Raw genomic sequence first — 22446 nt, 5'->3', positions numbered from 1 at the left:
TGTTTTCTGTAAAACCTCAACATGGATCAGCCATCCGTTCAGTTCAGTCACTCAGTCCTGTCTGACTGTTTGCAACCTCATGAACCACAGCATGCCAGGCCTCCCTGTCTATCACCACTTCCTAGAGTTCACCCAAACCTATGTCCATTGAGTTGGTGATGCCATCCAACCATCTCATCCTCTGTCGTCCCCTTCTCCTCCTGCCCTCAATCTTTCCCAGCGTCAGGGTATTTTCAAATGAGCCAGCTCTTCACATCAAGTGGCCAAAGTATTGGAGTTCCAGCTTCAACATCAGTCCCACCAATGAACACCCAGGACTGATCTCCTTTAGGATGGACAGATTGGATCTCCTTGCAGTCCAAGGGACTCTCAAGAGTCTTCTCTAACACTACAATTCAAAAGCATCAATTCTTCGGCTCTCAGTTCTCTTTATAGTCCAACTCTCACGTCTATACATGACCACTGGAATCAGCCATACGTATACATATATCCCCTCCCTTTTGAACCTTTCTCCCATCTCCTGCCCCATCACACTCCTCTAGGTTTATACAGAGCTCTGTTTGAGTTTCATGAGTCATACAGCAAATTCCCATTGGCTATCTATTTTACATATGGTAATGTAAGTTTCCATGTTACTCTTTCCATGCATCAAACCCTCTCCTCCCCTCTCCCCACGTCCGTAAGTCTATTCTCTATGTCTATTTCTCCATTGCTGCCCTGTAAATAAATTTTTCAGAACCATCTTTCTAGATTCTGTATATGTTCATTAGAATACCATATTTATCTTTCTCTTTCTGACTCACTTCACTCTGTATAATAGATTCGAGGTTCATCCACCTCATAACTGACTCAAATGTGTTCTTTTTTATGGCTGAGTAATATTTCATTGTGTGTATATACCACAACTTCTTTATCCTTTCATCTGTTGATGGGCATCTAGTTGCTTCCATATTCTAGCTATTGTAAATAGTGCTGCAGTGAAAGATGGGATACGTGTGTCTTTCAACCCTGGATTCCTCAGGGCATATGCCTAGGAGTGGGATTGCTTGGTCATGTGGTGGTTTTATTCCTAGTTTTTTAAGTAATCTCCATACTGTCTCCCATAGTGGCTGGATCAATTTACATTCCCACCAATAGTGCAGGAGCTTTCCCTTTTCTCCACACCCTCTCCAGCATTTATTGTTTGTAGACTTTTTGGTGATGGTCATTCTGACAGGTGTGAGGTGATATCTCATTGGGGTTTTGATTTGCATTTCTCTAATAATGAATGATGGTGAGCATCTTTTCATCTGTTTTTTAGCCATCTGCATGTTTTCTTTAGAGAAATGTCTGTTTAGGTCTTTTCCCCACTTTTTGACTGGATTGTTTGTTTTCGTGGTATTGAGTTGTATGAGATGCTTGTATATTTTGGAAATTAATCCTTTGTCAGTTTTTTCATTTGCTATTACTTTCTCCCATTCCAAGGGTTGTCTTTTCACCTTGCTTATAGTTTGCTTTGCTGTGCAAAAGCTTTTAAGTTTAATCAGGTCCTGCTTGTTTACTTTTGTTTTTATTTCCATTACTCTAAGAGGTGGGTCTTGTCATCAAGTGTTCTGCCAGTTTTCCTCTAAGAGTTTTATAGTTTCTGGTCTTATATTTAGGTCTTTAATCCATTTCGAGTTTATCTCTGTGTATGGTGTTAGAAGTGTTCTCATTTCATTCTTTTACATGTAGCTGTCCAGTTTTCCCAGCACCATTTATTGAAGCTTCTGTCTTTGTCTCATTGTATATTCTTGCCTTCTTTGTCAAAAATAAGGTACCCATAGGTGTATGGGTTTATTTCTGGGCTTTCTGTCTTGTTTCATTGGCCTATATTTCTGTTTTTGTGCCAGTACCATACTGTCTTGATGACTGGAGCTTTGTAGTATAATCTGAAGTCAGGAAGGTTGATTCCTTCAGCTCCATCCTCCTTTCTCAAGACTGCTTTGGATGTTCAGGGTCTTTTGTGTTTCCATATGAATTGTGAAATTTTTTGTTCTAGTCCTGTAGAAAAATGCCACTGGTAATTTGATAGCGATCACATTGAATTGGTAGATTGTGTTTGGTTCAGTTCAGTTCAGTTCAGTCACTCAGTCATGTCCGACTCTTTGCAACACCATGAACTGCAGCACGCCAGGCCTCCCTGTCCTTTACCAACTCCCAGAGTTTACTCAAACTCATGCCCATTGAGTCAGTGATACTGTCCAACTATCTCATCCTCTGTTGTTCCCTTCTGCTGCTGCCTTCAGTCTTTCCCAGCATCAGGGTCTTTTCAAATGAGTCAGCTCTTCACATCAGGTGGCCAAGTATTAGAGTTTCAGCTTCAACATCAGTCCTTCCAATGAATATTCAGGACTTATTTCCTTTAGGATGGACTAGTTGAATCTCCTTGCTGTCCAAGGGACTCTCAAGAGTCTTCTCTAACACCACAGTTCAAAGGCATTTTCACAATGTTGATTCTTCCTACCCAGGAACATGGAATACCTCTCCATCTGTTTATTTCATCTTTGATTTCTTTCATCAGTGTCTTATAATTTTCTGTGTACAGTTCTTTGGTCTCCGTAGGTAAGTTTATTCCTAGATATTTAGTTTTTTTGTTGTTGCAGTGGTAAATGGGATTGATTCCTTAATTTATCTTTCTGATTTTTCATTGTTAGTGTATAGAAATGCAAGTGATTTTTGTGTCTTGATTTTGTATCATGAACTTTGCTGAATTCACTGACTAGCTCTAGTACTTTTCTGATACTATCTTTAGGGTTTTTATGTACAATATCATGTCATCTGCAAACAGTGAGAGCTTTACTTCTTTTCTGATCTTGATTCCTTTTTATTCTCTGATTGCTGTAGCTAGGACTTCCAGAACTATGTTGAATAATAGTGGTGAAAGTGGACACACTTGTCTTGTTCCTGATCTTAGGGGGAATGCTTCAGTTTCTTATCATTGAGAATAATGTTTTTTGCAGGTTTATCATATATGGCCTTTACTATGTTGAGGTAGGTTCCTTCTATGCCTATTTTTTGAAGAGTTTTAATCATAAATGGGTGCTGAATTTTGTCAAAGGTTTTTTCTGCATCTATTGAGATGATCATATAGTTTTATCTTTCAATTTGTTAATATGGTATATCACATTGATTGATTCATATATGTTGAAGAATCCTTGCATTCCTGGAATAAACCCAACTTAATCATAGTGTATGAGCTTTTTGATGTGTTGCTGAATTCTGTTTGCTAAAATTTTGTTGAGGGTTTTTGCATCTATGTTCATCAGTAATATTAGCCTGTAGTTTTCTTTTTTGTGTGTTGTCTTTGTCTCATTTTGGTATCAGGGTGATGGTGGCCTCATAGAATGAGTTTGGAAGGTTTCCTTCCTCTGCAATTTTTAAAAAGAATTTTAGAAGGATAAGCATTAGCTCTTCTCTAAATGTTTAATAGAATTATCCTGTGAAACCATCTGGCCCTGGGCTTTTGTTTTTTGGGGGAGACTTTTGATCACAGCTTCAATTTCAGTGCTTGTAATTGGGTTGTTAATAATTTCTATTTCTTCCTGGTTCAGTCTTAGAAGATTGAACTTTTCTAAGAATCTGTCCATTTCTTCTAGGTTATCCATTTTATTGCCATATAGTTGTTCATAATAGTCTCTTACAATCATTTGTATTTCTGCTTTGTCTGTTGTAACCTCTCCTTTTTCATTTCTAATTTTGTTGATTTGATTCTTCTGTCTTTTTTTCTTAATGGGTCTGGATAAAGGTTTGTCAATTTTATCTTCTCAAAGAACCAGCTTTTAGTTTTGTTAATCTTTACTATTGTGTCTTTCATTTCTTTTTCATTTATTTTTGTTCAGATCTTTATGATTTCTTTCCTTCTCCTAATTTTTTGTTCTTCTTTTTCCAGTTGTTTAAGGTATAAAGTTAGGCTGTCTATTGCATGTTTTTCTTGTTCACTGAGGTAGGACTGTATTGCTATAAACTTCCCTCTCAGAACTGCTTTTACTGCATCCCATAGGTTTTGAGTTTTCATTGTCACTTGTTTCTAGAAATTTTTTGATTTCCCTTTTGATTTCTTCAGTAACCTGTTGGTTATTTTGAAATATATTGTTTAATCTCCATGTGTTTGTGTTTTTTATAGTTTTTTTTTCTTGTAATTAATATCTATTCTCATAGCATTGTGGTTGGAGAAGATGCTTGATATGATTTCAATTTTCTTAAATTTACTGAGGTTTGATTTGTGACCCAAGATGTGGTCTATCCTGGAGAATGTTCCATGTGCATTTGAGAAGGTGTATTCTTCTGCATTTGGATGGAATGTCCTGAAGATATCAATGAGATCCATCTCATCTAATGTATCGTTTAAAACTTGTGTTTCCTTATTAATTTTCTGTTTTGATGATCTGTCCATTGGTGTGAGTGGAGTATTAAAGCCTTCTACTGTTATTGTGTAACTGTCAATTTCTTCTTTTATGTCTGTTAGTGTTTGTCTTATGTATTGAGGTGCCCCTATGTTGGGTGCATAGATATTTACAATTGTTATGTCCTACTAACAGGTCCAGTCCTACTAACACTCCCATCTTTCCCCCTTGTTCCTTCATCCTCCCGAGTTTTCCATGGGTCTATAATTCTTTTCCACTGGTCAGGTTCTCCTGTCTGCTCTCAGCTGGTGTTCTGCATGCACTTCTGTGTCTGAAGGTGTGTTCCTGATGTATCCGTGGAGAGAGATGTATTCCACGTCCACCTACTCCTCTGCCATCCTGTTCCCCCAATGAGTGATGTCAAGCATCTTTTCATGTGTTTATTAGTCATCTGTATGTCTTCTTTGGATAAATATCTGTCTAGGTCTTTTTCTCACTTTTTTATTGGGTTGTTTGTTTTTCTGATATTTGAGTTACATGAGCTGCTTGTATATTTTGGAAATCAATCCTTTGTCAGTTGTTTCATTTGTTATTATTTTCTCCCATTCTGAGAGCTATCTTTTCACCTTGTTTGTAGTTTCCTTTGCTGTGCAAAAGCTTTTAAGTTTAATTAGGTCCCACCTGTTTATTTTTGTTTTTATTTCCATCACTCTAGGAAGTGGGTCATAGAGGATCTTGCTGTGATTTATGTCATGGAGTGTTCTCCCTAGGTTTTCCTCTAAGAGTTTCATGGATTCTGGCCTTATATTTAGGTCTTTAATCCATTTGGAGTTTATCTTTGTATGCTGTTAGGAAGTGTTCTAGTTTTTTTCTTTTACATGTAACTTTCCAGTTTTCCCAGCACCACTTATTGAAGAGGCTTTCTTTGCCCCATTGTGTATTCCTCCCACCTTTGTCAAAAATAAGGCACCCAGAGGTGTGTGGGTTTATCTCCGGACTTTCTATCTTGTTCCATTGGCCTATATTTCTGTTTTTGTGCCAGTACCATACTTTCTTGATGACTGTAGCTTTGTAGTATAGTCTGAAGTCAGGAAGGTTGATTTCTCCAGTTCCATTCTTCTTTCTCAAGATTGTTTTGGCTCTTTGGGGTCTTTTGTGTTTCCGTATGAATTGTGAGGTTTTTTATTCAGTTCTGTGAAAAATGTCACTGGTACTTTGATAAGGATTTTATTGAACCTGTAGGTTGCATTTGATGGTATAGTCATTTTCACAATATTGATTCTTTCAACTCAGGAACATGGAATATCTCTCCATCTGTTTGTGTTGTCTTCAATTCCTTTCATCAGGGTCTTTAAGTTTTCTGTATATAGCTCTTTTTCTCCTTAGGTAGGTTTATTCCTCAATATTTTATTCTTTTTGCTGCCATGGTAAATGGGATTGACTCCTTAGTTTCTCTTTATGATTTTTAATTGTTAGTATATAGGAATGGAAGTATTTCTGTGTATTGATTTTGTATCCAGTGACTTTGCTAAATTCACTGAATACCTCTAGTAATTTTCTACTAGTATCTTTAGGGTTTTCTATATATAGTATCATGTCAGCTGCAAACAGTGAGTGTTTTGCTTCTTCTTTTCCAGTCTGGATTCCTTTTATTTCTTTTTCTTTTTTGATTGCCATAGCTAGGACTTCAAAAACTGTGTTGAATTATAGTGATGAGAGTGGGCTTCCTTGTCTTGTTCCTGTTTTTAGAGGGAATGCTTTCAGTTTTTCAACACTGAGAATAATGTTTGCTGTGGGTTTATTATATACAGCCTTTACTATGTTGAGATAGGTCCCTTCTATGCAGGTTTTTGAAGAGTTTCTATCATAAATGGTTGCTGAATTTTGTCAAAAGTCTTTTTCTGCATCCATTGAGATTACCATATGTTTTTATCTTTCAATTTGTTAATATACTGTATCACATTGATTGATTTGCATATATTGAAAAATCTTTCCATCCCTGGGATAATCCTGGGTTGGTCATGGTGTATGATCTTTTTAATATGTTTTTGAATTTTGTTTGCTAGAATTTTGTTGAGGATTTTTGCATCTATTTTAATCAGTGATATTGGCCTGTAATTTACCTTTTTTGTGTTGTCTTTGCCCAGTTTTGGTATCAGGGTGATGATGGCCTCATAGAAAGAGTTTGGAAGTGTTCCTTCCTCTGCAATTTTAGGAAAGCACTTTAAAAGGATAGGCATTATCTCTTCTCTAAATGTTTGATAGAATTCATCTGTGAAGCCAGCCGGCCTTGGGTTTTGTTTTAGGGGAGATTTTTAATCAACGTTTCAATTTAAGTGCTTGTAATTGACTTGTTTTGGAGAAGGCAATGGCACCCCACTCCAGTACACTTGCCTGGAAAATCGCATGGATGGAGGAGCCTGGTAGGCTGCAGTCCATGGGGTCGCTAAGAGTCAGGCACGACTGAGCGACTTCACTTTCACTTTTCACTTTCATGCATTGGAGAAGGAAATGGCAACCCACTCCAGTGTTCTTGCCTGGAGAATCCCAGGGACAGGGGAGCCTGGTGGGCTGCCGTCTATGGGATCGCACAGAGTCGGACACGACTGAAGCGACTTAGCAGCAGCAGCAGCAATTGACTTGTTTATAGTTTCTATTTCTTCTTGGTTCAGTCTTAGAAAATTGAACTTTTCTAAGAATCTGTCCATTTCTTATAGGTTGTCCATTTTATTAGCATATAGTTGCTGATAATAGTTTCTTATGATCCTTTGTATTTCTGAATTGTCTGTTGTAACCTCTCCTTTTTCATTTCTAATTTTGTTGATTTGATTCTTCTCTCTTTTTTTCTTGACGAATCTGGATAAAGGCTTGTCAATTTATCTTCTTAAAGAACCAGTTTTTAGTTTTATTAGTCTGTATTATTATTTCTTTCAATCCCAAAGAAAGGCAATGCCAAACAATGTTCAAACTACCGCACAATTACACTCATCTCACATGCTAGCAATATAATGCTCAAAAGTCTCCAAGCCAGGTTTCAACAGTCCGTGAACCATGAGCTTCCAGATGTTCAAGCTGGATTTAGAAAAGGCAGAGGAACCAGAGATCAAATTGCCAACATCCGTTGGATCATAGAAAAAGAAAGAGAGTTCCAGAAAAACATCTACTTCTTTATTGAGTATGCCAAAGCCTTTGACAGTCTGGATCACAACAAACTGTGGAAAGTCCTTCAAGACATGGGAATACCAGACCACCTGACCTGCCTTCTGAGAAATCTGTATGCAGGTCAGGAAGCAACAGTTAGACCTGGACATGGAACAACAGACTGGTTCCAAATAGGAAAAGGAGTACGTCAAGGCTGGATATTGTCACCCTGCTTATTTAACTTATATGCAGAGTACATCATGCAAAATGCCGGGATGAATGAAGCACAAGCTGCAATCAAGATTGCCGGGAGAAATATCAATAACCTCAGACACGCAAATGTCACCACCCTTATGGCAGAAACAGAGTAGGAACTAAAGAGTCTCTTGATGAAAGTGAAAGAGGAGAGTGAGAAAGCTGGGTTAAAACTCAACATTCAGAAAACCAAGATCATGGCATCCTGTCCCATCATTTCATGGTAAATAGATGGGAAAACAATGGAAACAGTGACAGACTTTTTTTTTTTTTTTTTGGCTCCAAAATCACTGCAGAAGTGACTGCAGCCTTGAAATTAAAAGACCCTTTCTTTTTGGAAGAAAAGCTTTGACCAACCTAGATAGCATATTGAAAAGCAGAGACATTACTTTGCCAACTAAGGTCCATCTAGTCAAAGCTATGGTTTTTCCAGTAGTCATGTATGGATGTAAGGGTTGGACTATAAAGAAAGCTGAGTGCCAAAGAATTGATGCTTTTGAACTGTGGTGCTGGAGAAGACTCTTGAGAGCCCCTTGGACTGCAAGGATTTCCTAAAGAAAATCAGTCCTGAATATTCATTGGAAAGACTGATGCTGAAGCTGAAACTCCAAAATTTTGGCCACCTGATGCAAAGAGCTGACTCATTTGAAGACCCTGATGCTGGGAAAGATTGAAGGTGGGAGGAGAAGGGGACACCAGAGGATGAGATAGTTGGATGGCATCACTTGCTCGATAGACATGAGTTTGTGCAAGCTTCAGGAGTTGGTGATGCAGGGAGGCCTGGCATGCTGCAGTCCATGGGGTCACAAAGAGTCAGACATGACTGAGTGACTGTACTGAACTGATTATTTCTTATTTCTTTTCATTTATTTCTACTCTGATCTTAATTACTCCTTTACTTCTGCTAACTTTCAGGTTTTGTTCTTCTTCTTTTCCAGTTGTTTTAGGTATAAAGTTATCCTGTCTATTCTATGTTTTTCTTGTTTCTTGAGGTAGTATTGTATTGTTATAAACTTCCCTCTTAGAACTGCTTTTGCTGCATCCCTTAGGTATTGAATTGTCATGTTTTAATTGTCATTTGTTTCTAGGAATTTTTTGATTTCCCTTTTGATTTTTCAATAACCTGTTCATTATTTAGAAATGTATTATTTAATCTCCATATGTTTGTGGGTTTTTTTTTTTTTACAGTTTTTTTTTTTTCCTGTAACTGATATCTAGTCTCATAGTGCTGTGGTCAGAAAAGATGCTTGGTATGATTTCAATTTTCGTAGATTTAGTGAGATTTGATCTGTGACCCAAGATGTGGTCTATTTTGGAGAATGTTCATGTGCAGTTGAGAAAAAGTGCATTCTTCTTCATTTGGATGCAATGTCCTGACGATATAAATGAGATTCATCTGGTCTAATATGTCATTTATGTCTTGTGTTTCCTTATTAATTTGCTGCTTTAAATAACTGGCCATTGGTGTAAGTGGGGTGTTAAAGTCCCCTACTATTATTGTGTTACTGTCAGTTTCCCCCTTTTATGTCTGTTAGTGTTTGCTTTATGTATTGAGGTGCTCCTATGTTGGATGCATAAATATTTACAATTGTATGTCTTCCTCTTGGATTTGTCCCTTGATCATTATATAGTGTCCTTCGTGTCTCTTGTAATCTTTATTTTAAGGTCTATTTTGTCTGATATGAGGATTGCTACTCCAGCTTTCTTTTGATTTCCATTAGCATGGAATATCTTTTTCCACCCTCTCACTTTCAGTCAGTATGTGTCTCTAGTTATGAAATAGGTCGTGTAGACAGCATATATACGGGTCTTTTTTTTGTTTCCATTCAGCCAGTCTGTGTCTTTTGGTTGGAGCATTTAATCCATTTACATTTAAAGTAATTATTGATATATATGTTCCTATTGCCATTTTCTTAATTGTTTGGGGTTTGTTTTTGTAGGTCTTTTTCTTCTTTTGTGTTTCCTGTCTATGTAAGTCCCATTAACATTTGTTGTAAAGCTGGTTTTGCAGTACTAAATTCTCTTAACTTTTGCTTGTTGTAAAGCTTTTGACTTCTCCATCAATTCTGAATTAGATCCTTGCCAGGTAATGTAATCTTGGATGTAGGTTTTTCCCTTTTAGTGCTTTAAATATATCCTGCCATTTCCTTCTGGCCTGCAGAGTTTCTGCTGAAAGATCAGCCATTAATCATATGGTTTCCCTTGTATGTTACTTGTTGCTTTTTGTTCTTTCTTTGTGTTTAATCTTTGTTAGTTTGATTAGTATGTGCCTTGGCATGTTTCTATTTGGTTCTATCTTGTATGAGGCTCTCTGAGCTTTTTGGACTTGATTGACTATTTCCTTTCCTGTGTTGGGGAAATTTTCAACTATAATCTCTTCAAACATTTTCTCATACCCTTTGTTTTTCTCTTCGTCTTCTGGAACCCCTATAATTAGAATGTTGGTGCACTTAATATTGTTCAAGAAGTCTCTGAGACTATCCTCAGCTCTTTGCATTCCTTTTCCTTTATATTGCTCTTCAGCAGTTATTTCCATCATTCTGTTGGAGAAGGCAATGGCACCCCACTCCAGTACTCTTGCCTGGAAAATCCCATGGACGGAGGAGCCTGGAAGGCTGCAGTCTATGGGGTCGCTGAGGGTCTGACACGACTGAGCGACTTCACTTTCACTTTTCACTTTCATGCATTGGAGATGGAAATGGCAACCCACTCCAGTGTTCTTGCCTGGAGAATCCCAGGGACAGCAGAGTCTGGTGGGCTCTGCCTGGTGGGTAGCACAGAGTCGGACACGACTGAAGCAACTTAGCAGCAGCAGCAGTCTTCCAGCTCACTTATCCGTTCTTCTGTCTCAGATATTTTGCTATTGATTTCTTCTCAAGTATTTTTAATTTCAGTAATTGTGCTTTTTTTCACCATTTGTTTATTCTTTATTTCTTCTAAGTCTTTGTTAAATGTGTTAATTGATTCTTGCATTTTCTCCATTCTATTTTCAAGGTTTTGGATAATTTTTACTATCATTATCCTGAATTATTTTTCTGTTAGGTTGTCTATTTCCTCTTTGTTTATTTGGACTTACGTGTTTCTAGGTTGTTCCTTCATCTTCACAATATTTCTCTGTCTTTTCAATTTTTTTAACTTATTGTGTTTGAGGTCTTCTTTTTTCAAGCCTTCGAGGTCTTCTTTTTTCAAGCCTTCAAGGTCAAATTCCTTCTTCCTTTTGGTTTCTGCCCACATGGGTAAGGTTTGTGCAGTAGTTCGTGTGGGCTTCGTGTAGGGTGTGGCTTGTGCTTGCATTCTGGTGGAAGGAGGTGAGCTTTTTTTGTGCCCTCTGATGGGCAGGGCTGTGTGAGGTGGTAATACTGTCTGCTGATGATTGGGTTTGTTTCTGTCTTGTTTGTTTGGATTAGGCATTCTGCACTGGGTGCTGCCAGCAGTTGGGTGATGCAGGGTCTTGTATACAAGTGGATGCCTTTGTGGGAGTTCTCACTAATTAATACTCCCTAGGGTTAGGGGTTCTCTGGCAGTATAGGGTCTTGGAGTCCGCACCCCCATTCCAAAGGCTCATGGCCCGATCTCTAGCTGGGGAGTGGAGCTTGCACAGGTAATTTGTTATGGCCTTAAAGAGGATTAAAACAAACACACAAAAACAAGAAACAAGAGATTCATCTCATACAAATGGCAAATACAAAATCAGGCAAACAATAACAAAAATAACGGAATATGCACACACACAAACACCTATAAACAAAACCAAAAGAGTCCAAAAAAAAAAAAAAAGAAGTACAGTAGATTTCCCAGTGAGCAAAGGAAACAAAAAAATACCAACCAGTTAAAAACAAAATGAACTAAAGCACAAACTGGGAAACAAAACCAAAGCAAGCTGCCAATTGTGGAACAAAGCAATGAAAACAAAACAAACAAACATGGTGAGAAAAAGAAATAAAAGGAAGAAAATAAAGAATAGAAATGCAAAGTTAAATAAAGGTAAATGAAGAAGATTTATATGTATTAAAAAGAATAACTACCATAGGAAAAGCAAACAAAAGAATAAGTGTTGAAGCAAAATAATACATTTTAAAAATTAAAATAAGGAAAACCCACAGAACCACAAAAGACCAGTGTAGAGGCAGAAGTATATAAAAGAAATAAAAATTGTGATTAAAAAAATTGTCAAAAGTTTAAATAGTTTTAATAGTACTAGTTAAATCAACAACTATGGCAACAGAAGGAAAAAAAACTGTGAAAAAGAAAAAATACAGAAGCAACTACAGAACAAGTCAAAATATAAGAATAATAAATGTTTTTCTTGAATTTCTGCTGTCAGCATCCTTTCCCTTGCTGTGAGTCACAGTCCACTTCACCTGCATAGGGCACCCTTCAATACTGGGCTGGTCTCTGTAGACTCTAATCTGGTCCTCATCCTGTGTGTTCTAGCCTCCAATGTCCACAGTTGTCAGAACTAGTGCATTTTCTTTTGTGGGAACTCTTATTGTCCTTTTATATATTCTAGGCAGACAGAGAGTCTGCTTAGTTGATTATGTGGATTTAATCTGAAGCTTGTACAGCTGGTGGGAAGGTTTTAGGTCCTCTTCCTTAGCCACACAGCCCCTGGGTTTCAACTGTGTTTTTATCTCCACCTCTCCATATAAGATATCCATAGGGGTTTGCTTCTGAGGCTGCCCTGGAATACTTGGGTCTGCCCTAATGAGGACCAAGTGTGGAGGTGGCACAGCTGTTTGGATTGCAGGGAACCTGGCAGCATCAGGTACTCAGGGGAGCTGGCAGCTAGGGCAGCAGGAAATATGGTGTTCTTAGGGTTTTTTCTGCTGCTGCTGCTAAGTCACGGAGAAGGCAATGGCACCCCACTCCAGGGTTTTTTCTAGCCTCTGACAACTCTGTCCCAGTGGGTTTGAGGATGGAGGTGGCACAGTTTCTTGGATCACAGGGACCCTGACAATGTCAGCTACACAAGGGTGCTTGCAGCTATTGTCACAGAAGATATGACACTATTAGGGCTTGTTTTAGCCCCTGGCAACTCTGCCCCAGTGAAAATTGAGTGTGAATGTGACACAGCTGTTTGGATCGTGGGGACCCTAGTGTGATGGGACACCAACTGCCTCAGTCACAGGAGATATGGCCCTTTAAGTGTCTTTCTAGCCTCTGGAAACTGGTGATCAGAAGGCCTCTTTGGCTGGTCCTTCTCTGTTGCTTGGCATGTCAGGAGCTTAAAAGGCCAGTCTCTCTGGGGTCTTTCTCTATTGTCCAGCTGTCAGTGCTGGTGTGTGGGGAGAGAGAGAGCAACGGTGATGGCTGCACACCCTACGTGTGACTCAACAGTATCACCTTGCCTCCATGGTTGCCTGGTTTTCTTCCACAGGCATTTCCCATGGTGATCTCCCTCATGTCCCCTCTGGCTGTATCCCTGCCATCAAAAGCATGGGACTGCACTCCAATCCCTATGCTTCAGCTCCCAGCTATTGTGCTTTCTAGGGGACTCGCATCCCTGTCTGGGGTACGTATGGCTACAGTAAGGATTGTCTGTGTGATTCTCATTCCATTTAGACTGTCACAGATCAGCTGCTTCACTCTCAGCCTCAAATGTTTCTCCTCTGTCCCAAACAATTGCCTTTATGTGGAGATTAGAGCCCTGCTTCAGTTCCCCCACCCACCAAGGCAAGGTCCAATCCTGCTTACTCTCCTCTTTTTCCCCCTACTTCCTCATCCTACTGAATTTTGCTTGGTTCTATGTATTCTTTTCCAGGGGTCAGGTACTCCTGCCTGCTCTCAGTTGGTGTTCTTCAAGATCTTCTGTGTCTGAAGGTGAATTTGTGATGTATCCATGGAGAGAGATGTACTCCACATCTACCTACTGCTCTGCCATCTTGAGAACCAACATCTTAACAATACTGAATATTCCAACACATCAATAGGCATTCCTTCCCATTTACTTCTAGTCTCCAGTGCCTTTGTCAGATTCATCCTTACACTTTCATCAGATTTATTTGTAAATATTTCATGTTTTTGGTCCCCTCTTTACTTCAGTTTGAAGAGTTTTTATTATTTTGACATTCACTGACCCTTTCTTCGACAGTGTCTATTCTGATATTTATTAAGTCCATCAAATTAACTTTTGTTTCACATATTGTATTTTTTACATTTTAGAATTCCCAGTTAGTTCTTCATTTGAATTTTCATTTCTCTCTAGAATGAGCCATCTTTTCAAATTTTCAACAACTTGTCCTATAAATTCTTAAAAATATTTACAATTGTTGTTTTAGTCTTTATCTATTTCCAAAAACTGCTCATCTGTAGTTTGTTTCTATTAACTGAGCTTTCTCTTAATTATGTATCATGTTTTCTTGCTTCTTAACAATTCTTATAACTTTGATTGCATTCTAATAGTTGTATAAAAATGGTATATTTTTAAGTATAATACTTTTTGTTTTGTTTTACTTTGTTTTCATGGAAATGCAATCCCTTCCCTCTGCCTGGCATTTTGAGTGAGACTCTGATTATTAATATTTTTCTTAGAATTAAATTGAACTGGGATAGTGTCGTTGCTTTAGTTAGATTGAGTTTGCTTAAAATCAGCCTAATCCCCAATATCCTTCCCCATCCCTGCCTCTTAGATCGTATCAATATTTGAAGTGGAAAGGGGTTGGGCTGTAGTTTTATTATTTTTGGTTCACTTTTATATTAAAATTCCAGCTATATATGTCATACAATCTGCCTTTGTTTTCCAGATCCTGTCAATGCCACTTTCCCAGAAAAATTCTGCAGGGCATGGGAATTTTGGGACCAAAAAAAAAAAAAGTTTTAGCATTGGAGACTTTTCCAGCTTCCAGCCTAGCCTGCCAACCCACAGGGCCACCTGATTTTATCTAATTTGTCCTTCTTCTCAAAGTTTCTGTCTATAGCAGTCTTTCTCTTCTATTGGTCTGTACCCCAGACCAGCTTCCTGTCCCAGATCTCAAGCTATTTGGCACTCTGCTCAACTGCAAATGGCACAACAAGAGATTTCTCAAAAGCTAGAATCTTTTTTCCCAAAGGAATCAGTCTTTTTTATTTTACTTCAGTGTTTTAGGACATAATAAAAAGTAAGGTTTATGGCACCCCACTCCAGTACTCTTGCCTGGAAAATCCCATGGACAGAGGAGCCTGGTAGGCTGCAGTCCATGGGGTCGCTAAGAGTTGGACACGACTGAGTGACTTCACTTTGACTTTTCACTTTCATGCATTGGAGAAGGAAATGGCAATCCACTCCAGTGTTCTTGCCTTGAGAATCCCAGGGATGGGGAAGCCTGGTGGGAGGCCGTCTATGGGGTCACACAGAGTCAGACACGACTGAAGCGACTTAGCAGCAGCAGCAGCAGCAGCAGCAGCAAACATGTTGAAATTAGTTTCAAGGCAGTAGAAATTGTCACATGGTAGAAAGAGTAATCAAATAATTGTCACTGTTCCATTATCTAGTGAATTATCCTTCCCTTTTCTTTGTTCCAGGTAATCAAGAGGAGGTACTGGAAGAAAAAGCAATACGTAAGTATATGACTGCCTTTTGAAGAAAAAGCAATAATAATAATAATACTGGGGTTGATAGTTGAGTTGCCATACAGTGTAGTGACTAATACATCCTTGACATAATCCTTTTCCTATTTGGAACCAGTCTGTTGTTCCATGTTCAGTTCTAACTGTTGCTTCCTGACCTGCATATAGATTCTCAAGAAGCAGGTCAGGTGGTCTGGTATTCCTATCTCTTGAAGAATTTCCCCCAGTTTATTGTGATCCACATAGTCAAAGGCTTTGGCATAGTCAATAAAGCAAACATAGATGTTTTTCTGGAACTCTCTTGCTTTTTTGATGATCCAGCAGATGTTGGCAATTTGATCTCGGGTTCCTCGGCCTTTCCTAAAACCACCTTGAATATCTGGAAGTTCATGGTTCACATACTGCTGAAGCCTGGCTTGGAGAATTTTGAGCATCACTTTACTAGCGTGTGCGGTAGTTTGAGCATTCTTTGGCATTGCCTTTCTTTGGGATTGGAATGAAAAGTGACCTTTTCCAGTCCTGTGGCCACTGCTGAGTTTTCCAAATTTGCTGGCATATTGAGTGCAGCACTTTCACAGCATCATCTTTCAGGATTTGAAATAGCTCAACTAGAATTCCATCACCTCCACTAGCTTTGTTCGTAGTGATGCTTTCTAAGGCCCACTTGACTTCACATTCCAGGATGTCTGGCTCTAGGTGAGTGATCATACCATCGTGATTATCTGGGTTGTGAAGATCTTTTTTGTACAGTCACCATGCTTATTTAACTTATATGCAGAGTACATCATGAGAAATGCTGGGCTGGAAGAAGCACAAGCTGGAATCAAGATTGCCAGAAGAAATATTAATAACCTCAGATATGCAGATGACACCACCCTTATGGCAGAAAGTGAAGAGGAAATGAAAAGCCTCTTGATGAAAGGAAAAGAGGAGCATGAAAAAGTTGGCTTAAAGCTCAACATTCAGAAAATGAAGATCATGGCATCCGGTCCCATCACTTCATGGGAAATAGATGGGGAAACAGTGGAAACAGTGTCAGACTTTATTTTTCTGGGCTCCAAAATCACTGCAGATGGTGACTGCAGCCATGAAATTAAAAGACGCTTACTCCTTGGAAGGAAAGTTATGACCAACCTAGATAGCATATTGAAAAGCAGAGACATTACTTTGTCAACAAAGGTTCGTCTAGTCAAGGCTATGGTTTTTCCAGTGGTCATGTATGGATGTGAGAGTTGGACTGTGAAGAAAGCTGAGCGCCGAAGAATTGATGCTTTTGAACTGTGGTGTTGGAGAAGACTCCTGAGAGTGCCTTGGACTGCAAGGAGATCCAACCAGTCCGTTCTAAAGGAGATCAGCCCTGGGATTTCTATGGAAGGAATGATGCTAAAGCTGAAACTCCAGTACTTTGGCCCCCTCATGCGAAGAGTTGACTCATTGGAAAAGACTCTGACGCTGAGAGGGATCAAGGGCAGGAGGAGAAGGGGACAACAGAGGATGACCTGGCTGGATGGCATCACTGACTCGATGGAGGTGAGTTTGAGTGAACTCTGGGAGTTGGTGATGGACAGGGAGGCCTGGCATGCTGCAATTCATGGGGTCACAAAGAGTTGGACACGACTGAGCAACTGAACTGAACTGAACTGAACTGAAAATTCTTTGTCTGTATTTTAACAAGAAGATAACAATATGCTCTTAAGATGAATGTTGTTATAGAATTTAAGAAGCCTGAAAGAAGAAAAAGTGCACTGTGAGCTGAAATCAGAAAAGGCAGGTCTGTTACTGATCCTTCACTCTTGGAATCTCATTAACTATCAGATGAAACTTGATGACTGCCAGCCATTCAACATTTCCCCCATTCTAGGCTGTTTAATTGCCCAAAACCACCACATACAGATTAGTCTGAAATGTACTTATTGTTCCTGCTGGAGGTGTTTTAAAAATCAACAAAAGCTAGTATCTTCTTTTTTCAATTTATTTATTTTTAATTGAGGAATAATTGCTTTACAGTATTATGTTGGTTTCTGCCAAACATCAATATGAATCAGCCATAGGTATAATATGTCCCTTCCTTCTTGAAATTCCCACCCACCTCCCTCCCATCCCACCCCTCTAAATTGTTACAGAGCCTTGGTTTGAGTTCCCTGAGTCATGTAGCAAATTCCCATTAGCTATCTATTTTATATATGGTAATGTCTGTTTCCATGTTATTCTATCCATATCTCCCATCCTCTCCTTCCTTCTCACCACCACCTCCGTGTTCATAAGTCTGTTCTCTGTGTCTGTGTATCCACTGCTGTCCTGCAAATAATTTCATCAGTATCATCTTTCTAGATTCCATGTATATATATGAAAGAAATGGCAACCCACTCCAGTATTCTTGCCTGGAGAATTCCGTGGACAGAGGAGTCTGGCAGGTTATAGTCCATGGAGTCACAGAGTTGAACATGACTGAGTGACTATCACTACATTTTATATATATATACATACACACATTAGTATACAATATTTGTTTTTCTCTTTCTGACTTACTTCACTCTGTATATAGGCTCTAGGTTCATCCACCTCATTAGAACTGACTGAACTGTTTCTTTTTTATGACTGAGAATTATTCATTGTATATATGTACCACAGCTTCTGTATCCATTCGTCTGTTGATGGACATCTAGGTTGCTTCCATGTCCTAGCTCTTATCAATGGTGCTGCAATGAACACTGGTGTACATGTGTCTTTTTGGTTCAGTTTTGGTTTCCTCAGGGTTTATGCTGCAATGAACACTGGTGTACATGTGTCTTTTTGGTTCAGTTTGGTTTCCTCAGGATTTATGCCTAGCAGTGAGATTGTTGGGTCATATGGTGGTTTGTTTTTAGGTTTTAAAAGAATCTCCATACTATCTTCCATAGTGGCTGTATCAATTTACATTCCTACTAACAGTGCAAGAAGATTTCCTTTTCTCCACACCCTCTCCAGCTTTTATTGTTTGTAGATTTTTTTTTGATGATGGCCATTCTGACTGGTGTGAGGTGGTATCTCATTATAGTTTTGGTTTGCATTTCTCTAATTAAGACACTAAAGAAAGACATTGAAGACAACATAAACAGATGGAGAGATATTCCATATTCCTTGGTTGGAAGACTCAATATTGTGAAAATGACTATATCATCAAATGCAATCCACAGATTCAATGCAATCCCTATCAAATTACCAGTGACATTTTCCATAGAACTAGAATTTAAAATTTCACAGTTGATATGGAACCACAAAAGGCCCCAAACATCCAAAGCAGTCTTGAGAAAGAAGAATGGAGCTGGAGGAATCAACCTACCTGACTTCAGGCTCGACTACAAAGCTGCAGTCATCAAGAAAGTATGGTACTGGCACAAAAACAGAAGTATAGACCAATGGAACAAGATAGACAGTCCAGAGATAAACCCATACACCTATGGGTACCTTATTTTTGACAAAGGGGGCAAGAATATACAACAGGACAAAGACAGTCACTTCAATAAGTGGTGCTGGAAAAACTGAACAGCTTCATGTAAGAGTGAAATTAGAACATTTCCTAACACCACAAAGATAAACTCAGAATGGATTATATATCTAAATGTAAGGCCAGAAACAATAAAACTCTTAGAGGAAAACATAGGGAGAACACTCAATGACATAAATCACAGCAAGATCCTCTATGACCCACCTCCTAGAGTGATGGAAATAAAAACAAAAATAAACAAGTGGGGCCTAATTAAACTTAAAAGCTTTTGTACAGCAAAGGAAACTATAAACAATGTGAAAAGACAACCTTCAGAATGGGAGAAAATAATGGCAAATGAAACAACTGACAAAGGGTTAATTTTCAAAATATAAAAGCACCAGCTCATACAAGTCAATACCAGAAAAACAAACAACCCAATCAAAAGTGGGGAAAAGGCCTAAACAGACATTTCTGCAAAGAAGACATACAGATAGCTAATAAACACATGAAAAGATCCTCAACAAAAGCTGCTGCTGCTAAGTCGCTTCAGGCAAGAACACTGGAGTGGGTTGCCATTTCCTTCTCCAATGCATGAAAGTGAAAAGTCAAAGCGAAGTCGCTCAGTCGTGTCCGACTCTTAGCGACCCCATGGACTGCAGCCTACTAGGGTCCTCTGTCCATGGGATTTTCCAGGTAAGAGTACTGGAGTGGGTTGCCATTGCCTTCTCTGCAACAAAAGCTAGTTCCTTCTTAATTAAAAAAAAGAAAAATACACTGCTTGTTTGACAGCTTAAGGCTGAAATACAGAGAAAAGACATTTGTCCAAGCATAAGAGGAGATAAGTCCTTGAATAAAACACCAGCACGGGCTTACCTGGTGGCAGTAAAGAATCCGCCTGCAATGCAGGAGCTGCAGGAGACGCGAGTTGGATCCCTGGGTTGGGAAGATCCCTTGGAGGCGGGCATGACAACCCATTCCGGTATTCTTGCCTGGAGAATCCCATAGACAAATGTGCCTGTCAGGCTACAGTCCATAGGGTCACAAAGAGTCAAACATGAGTGAAGCTTCTTAGCATGCACATGCAAGATACCAATACAGAAGTTCTAAACACATACATATGAGACCAAGCAAGAGTTTTAAATGCAAGAGAAGAAGGAACATTCCTTCAGGGAATAAAGAAGGAATAAAGAAGATACAAAGTTAGGTTTTTAGCAGCTCTTGGCAACTTCATAGTCTTTCTCCCTTCTCTGTACAACTAACACAAGATAGATGTGTGGTTGTGCAAATGTACTAATTACATATTTCAGGGAGATATGCTTGTTAAAACTGTGAAAGTAATATGGGCTAATTTTGTGAAAGGACATAATTTGGAAAATTTTATATTAATCAGTCTTTGGTCCGAGCTTCCCAATTCACTATATCTCAAAAAGGCACTCAACCGTTCAACACTGAATAAGTATATATGGGAAATGATGAGAAGGATTGCTCAGTGAATGACTCCAAATGCTCAGAATCCCTAGAAATGAGCTAGCTGGTTGAGGAGTCCTGTTAGTGGAAAAGGCTACATACAATCTTACTTCTCCAGGTCTCAGGGCCTATTTCCTCAGTTTCCCCAGCACTCCACTGGCTTCCCAGGTGGTGCTAATGGTAAAGAATCTGTCTGCCAATGCAGAGGACACAAAAGGGACTCGGGTTCAATTTCTGTGTCGGAAAGATCCCCTGGAGAAGGAAATGACAACCCACTCCAATATCCTTGCCTGGAAAATTCCATGGGCAGAGGAGCCTTATGGGCTCAGTCCATGGGGCCGCAAAGAGTTGGACAAAACTGAGCAACTGGACCACCACCACCACCCACCTCTCCCCAGAATAGCTGGGTCCAAGTTCAAACTGCTTGGTATCTGGTCCTAAATTTTACTCCCATTACCACTCTCCCTCACCTCCAACCCAGACAAGGCCCTTGTTATACTTCTAACAGGGACTGGGGAGGCTTCATAAAAGAATGGTCCTGAGTCATGTCTAGTTCAATCATAATTATACAAATTATATTATATATTATATACACTATATATATGCATATCAGATCAGATGAGATCACTCAGTCGTGTCCAACTCTTTGTGACCCCATGAATCGCAGCACGCCAGGCCTCCCTGTCCATCATCAACTACCGGAGTTCACTGAGACTCACGTCCATCAAGTCAGTGATGCCATCCAGCCATCTCATCCTCTGTCATCCCCTTCTCCTCCTGCCCCCAATCCTTCCCAGCATCAGAGTCTTTTCCAATGAGTCAACTCTTTGCATAAAGTGGCCAAAGTACTGGAGTTTCAGCTTTAGCATCATTCCTTCCAAAGAAACCCCAGGGCTGGTCTCCTTCAGAATGGACTGGTTGGATCTCCTTGCAGTCCAAGGGACTCTCAAGAGTCTTCTCCAACACACAGTTCAAAAGCATCAATCCTTCGGTGCTCAGCCTTCTTCACAGTCCAACTCTCACATCCATACATGACCACAGGAAAAACCATAGCCTTGACTAGACGAACCTTTGTTGACAAAGTAATGTCTCTGCTTTTCAATATGCTACCTAGGTTGGTCATAACTTTCCTTCCAAGGAGTAAGCGTCTTTTAATTTCATGGCTGCAGTTACCATCTGCAGTGATTTTGGAGCCCAGAAAAATAAAGTCTGACATTGTTTCCACTGTTTCCCCATCTATTTCCCATGAAGTGATGGGACCAGATGCCATGATCTTCGTTTTCTGAATGTTGAGCTTTAAGCCAACTTTTTACTCTCCTCTTTCACCTTCATCAAGAGGCTTTTTATTTCCTCTTCACTTTCTGCCATAAGGGTTGTGTCATCTGCATATCTGAGGTTATTGATATTTCTCCCAGCAATCTTGATTCCAGCTTGTGTTTCTTCCAGTCCAGCGTTTCTCATGATGTACTCTGCATATAAGTTAAATAAACAGGGTGACAATATACAGCCTTGATGTACTCCTTTTCCTATTTGGAACCAGTCTATACAGTAATACAATACACTACAATTTATAACAATTTTATAATTATATATAGCCATATTATATCTGATAAGATACATTATCAGATAATATCTGATATCTGATAATATCTATATTTTATATATAGCTGTATATGTTATTAAACTTATATATATATAACTATATATTATTATCAGATAATACCTGTATATCTGATATATACATTATATTATTATTACATATATGATTATAATGATCATATAGTACAAATAATTATACAGTTATATACAATTGTATAATAGAATTCTACATGATTATTATTGCATATGCTAATATTAATAATTTTGCAATATTAGTTGCTATCACTTATAAAGCTCTTACAGTGTTAACACATTCTTCCCATTGCCTGATCCCTATCACCTTTCTCCTAATTATGCTAACTTGCTCTTCAGATCTGGCTCAGCTTGGTCATCAGTTCCTTCAGGAAGCCTCCCTGACACTGTCCTAGCCTGGATTAGATGTCTCTGCTGCCCTCCTAGTTCCCCTTATTTTCTCTTTTGAAATACATATCACACTACACTGCCTGCTGATGTTGATTTCCGTAACAAGAATATGAGCTCCATGAAAGGAGAGAGATCAAATCGCTTTGTGGCTCTTTATACTGCCTGTGCCAACATAGTGTCTGG

This window comes from Bos grunniens, chromosome 3 (genome assembly GCF_055505025.1).
Source record: "Bos grunniens cultivar Pamir isolate PY7600 chromosome 3, Bosgru_T2T1.0, whole genome shotgun sequence".
Lineage (NCBI taxonomy): Eukaryota > Metazoa > Chordata > Mammalia > Artiodactyla > Bovidae > Bos > Bos grunniens.
Note: the sequence above shows the minus strand (reverse complement) of the source record.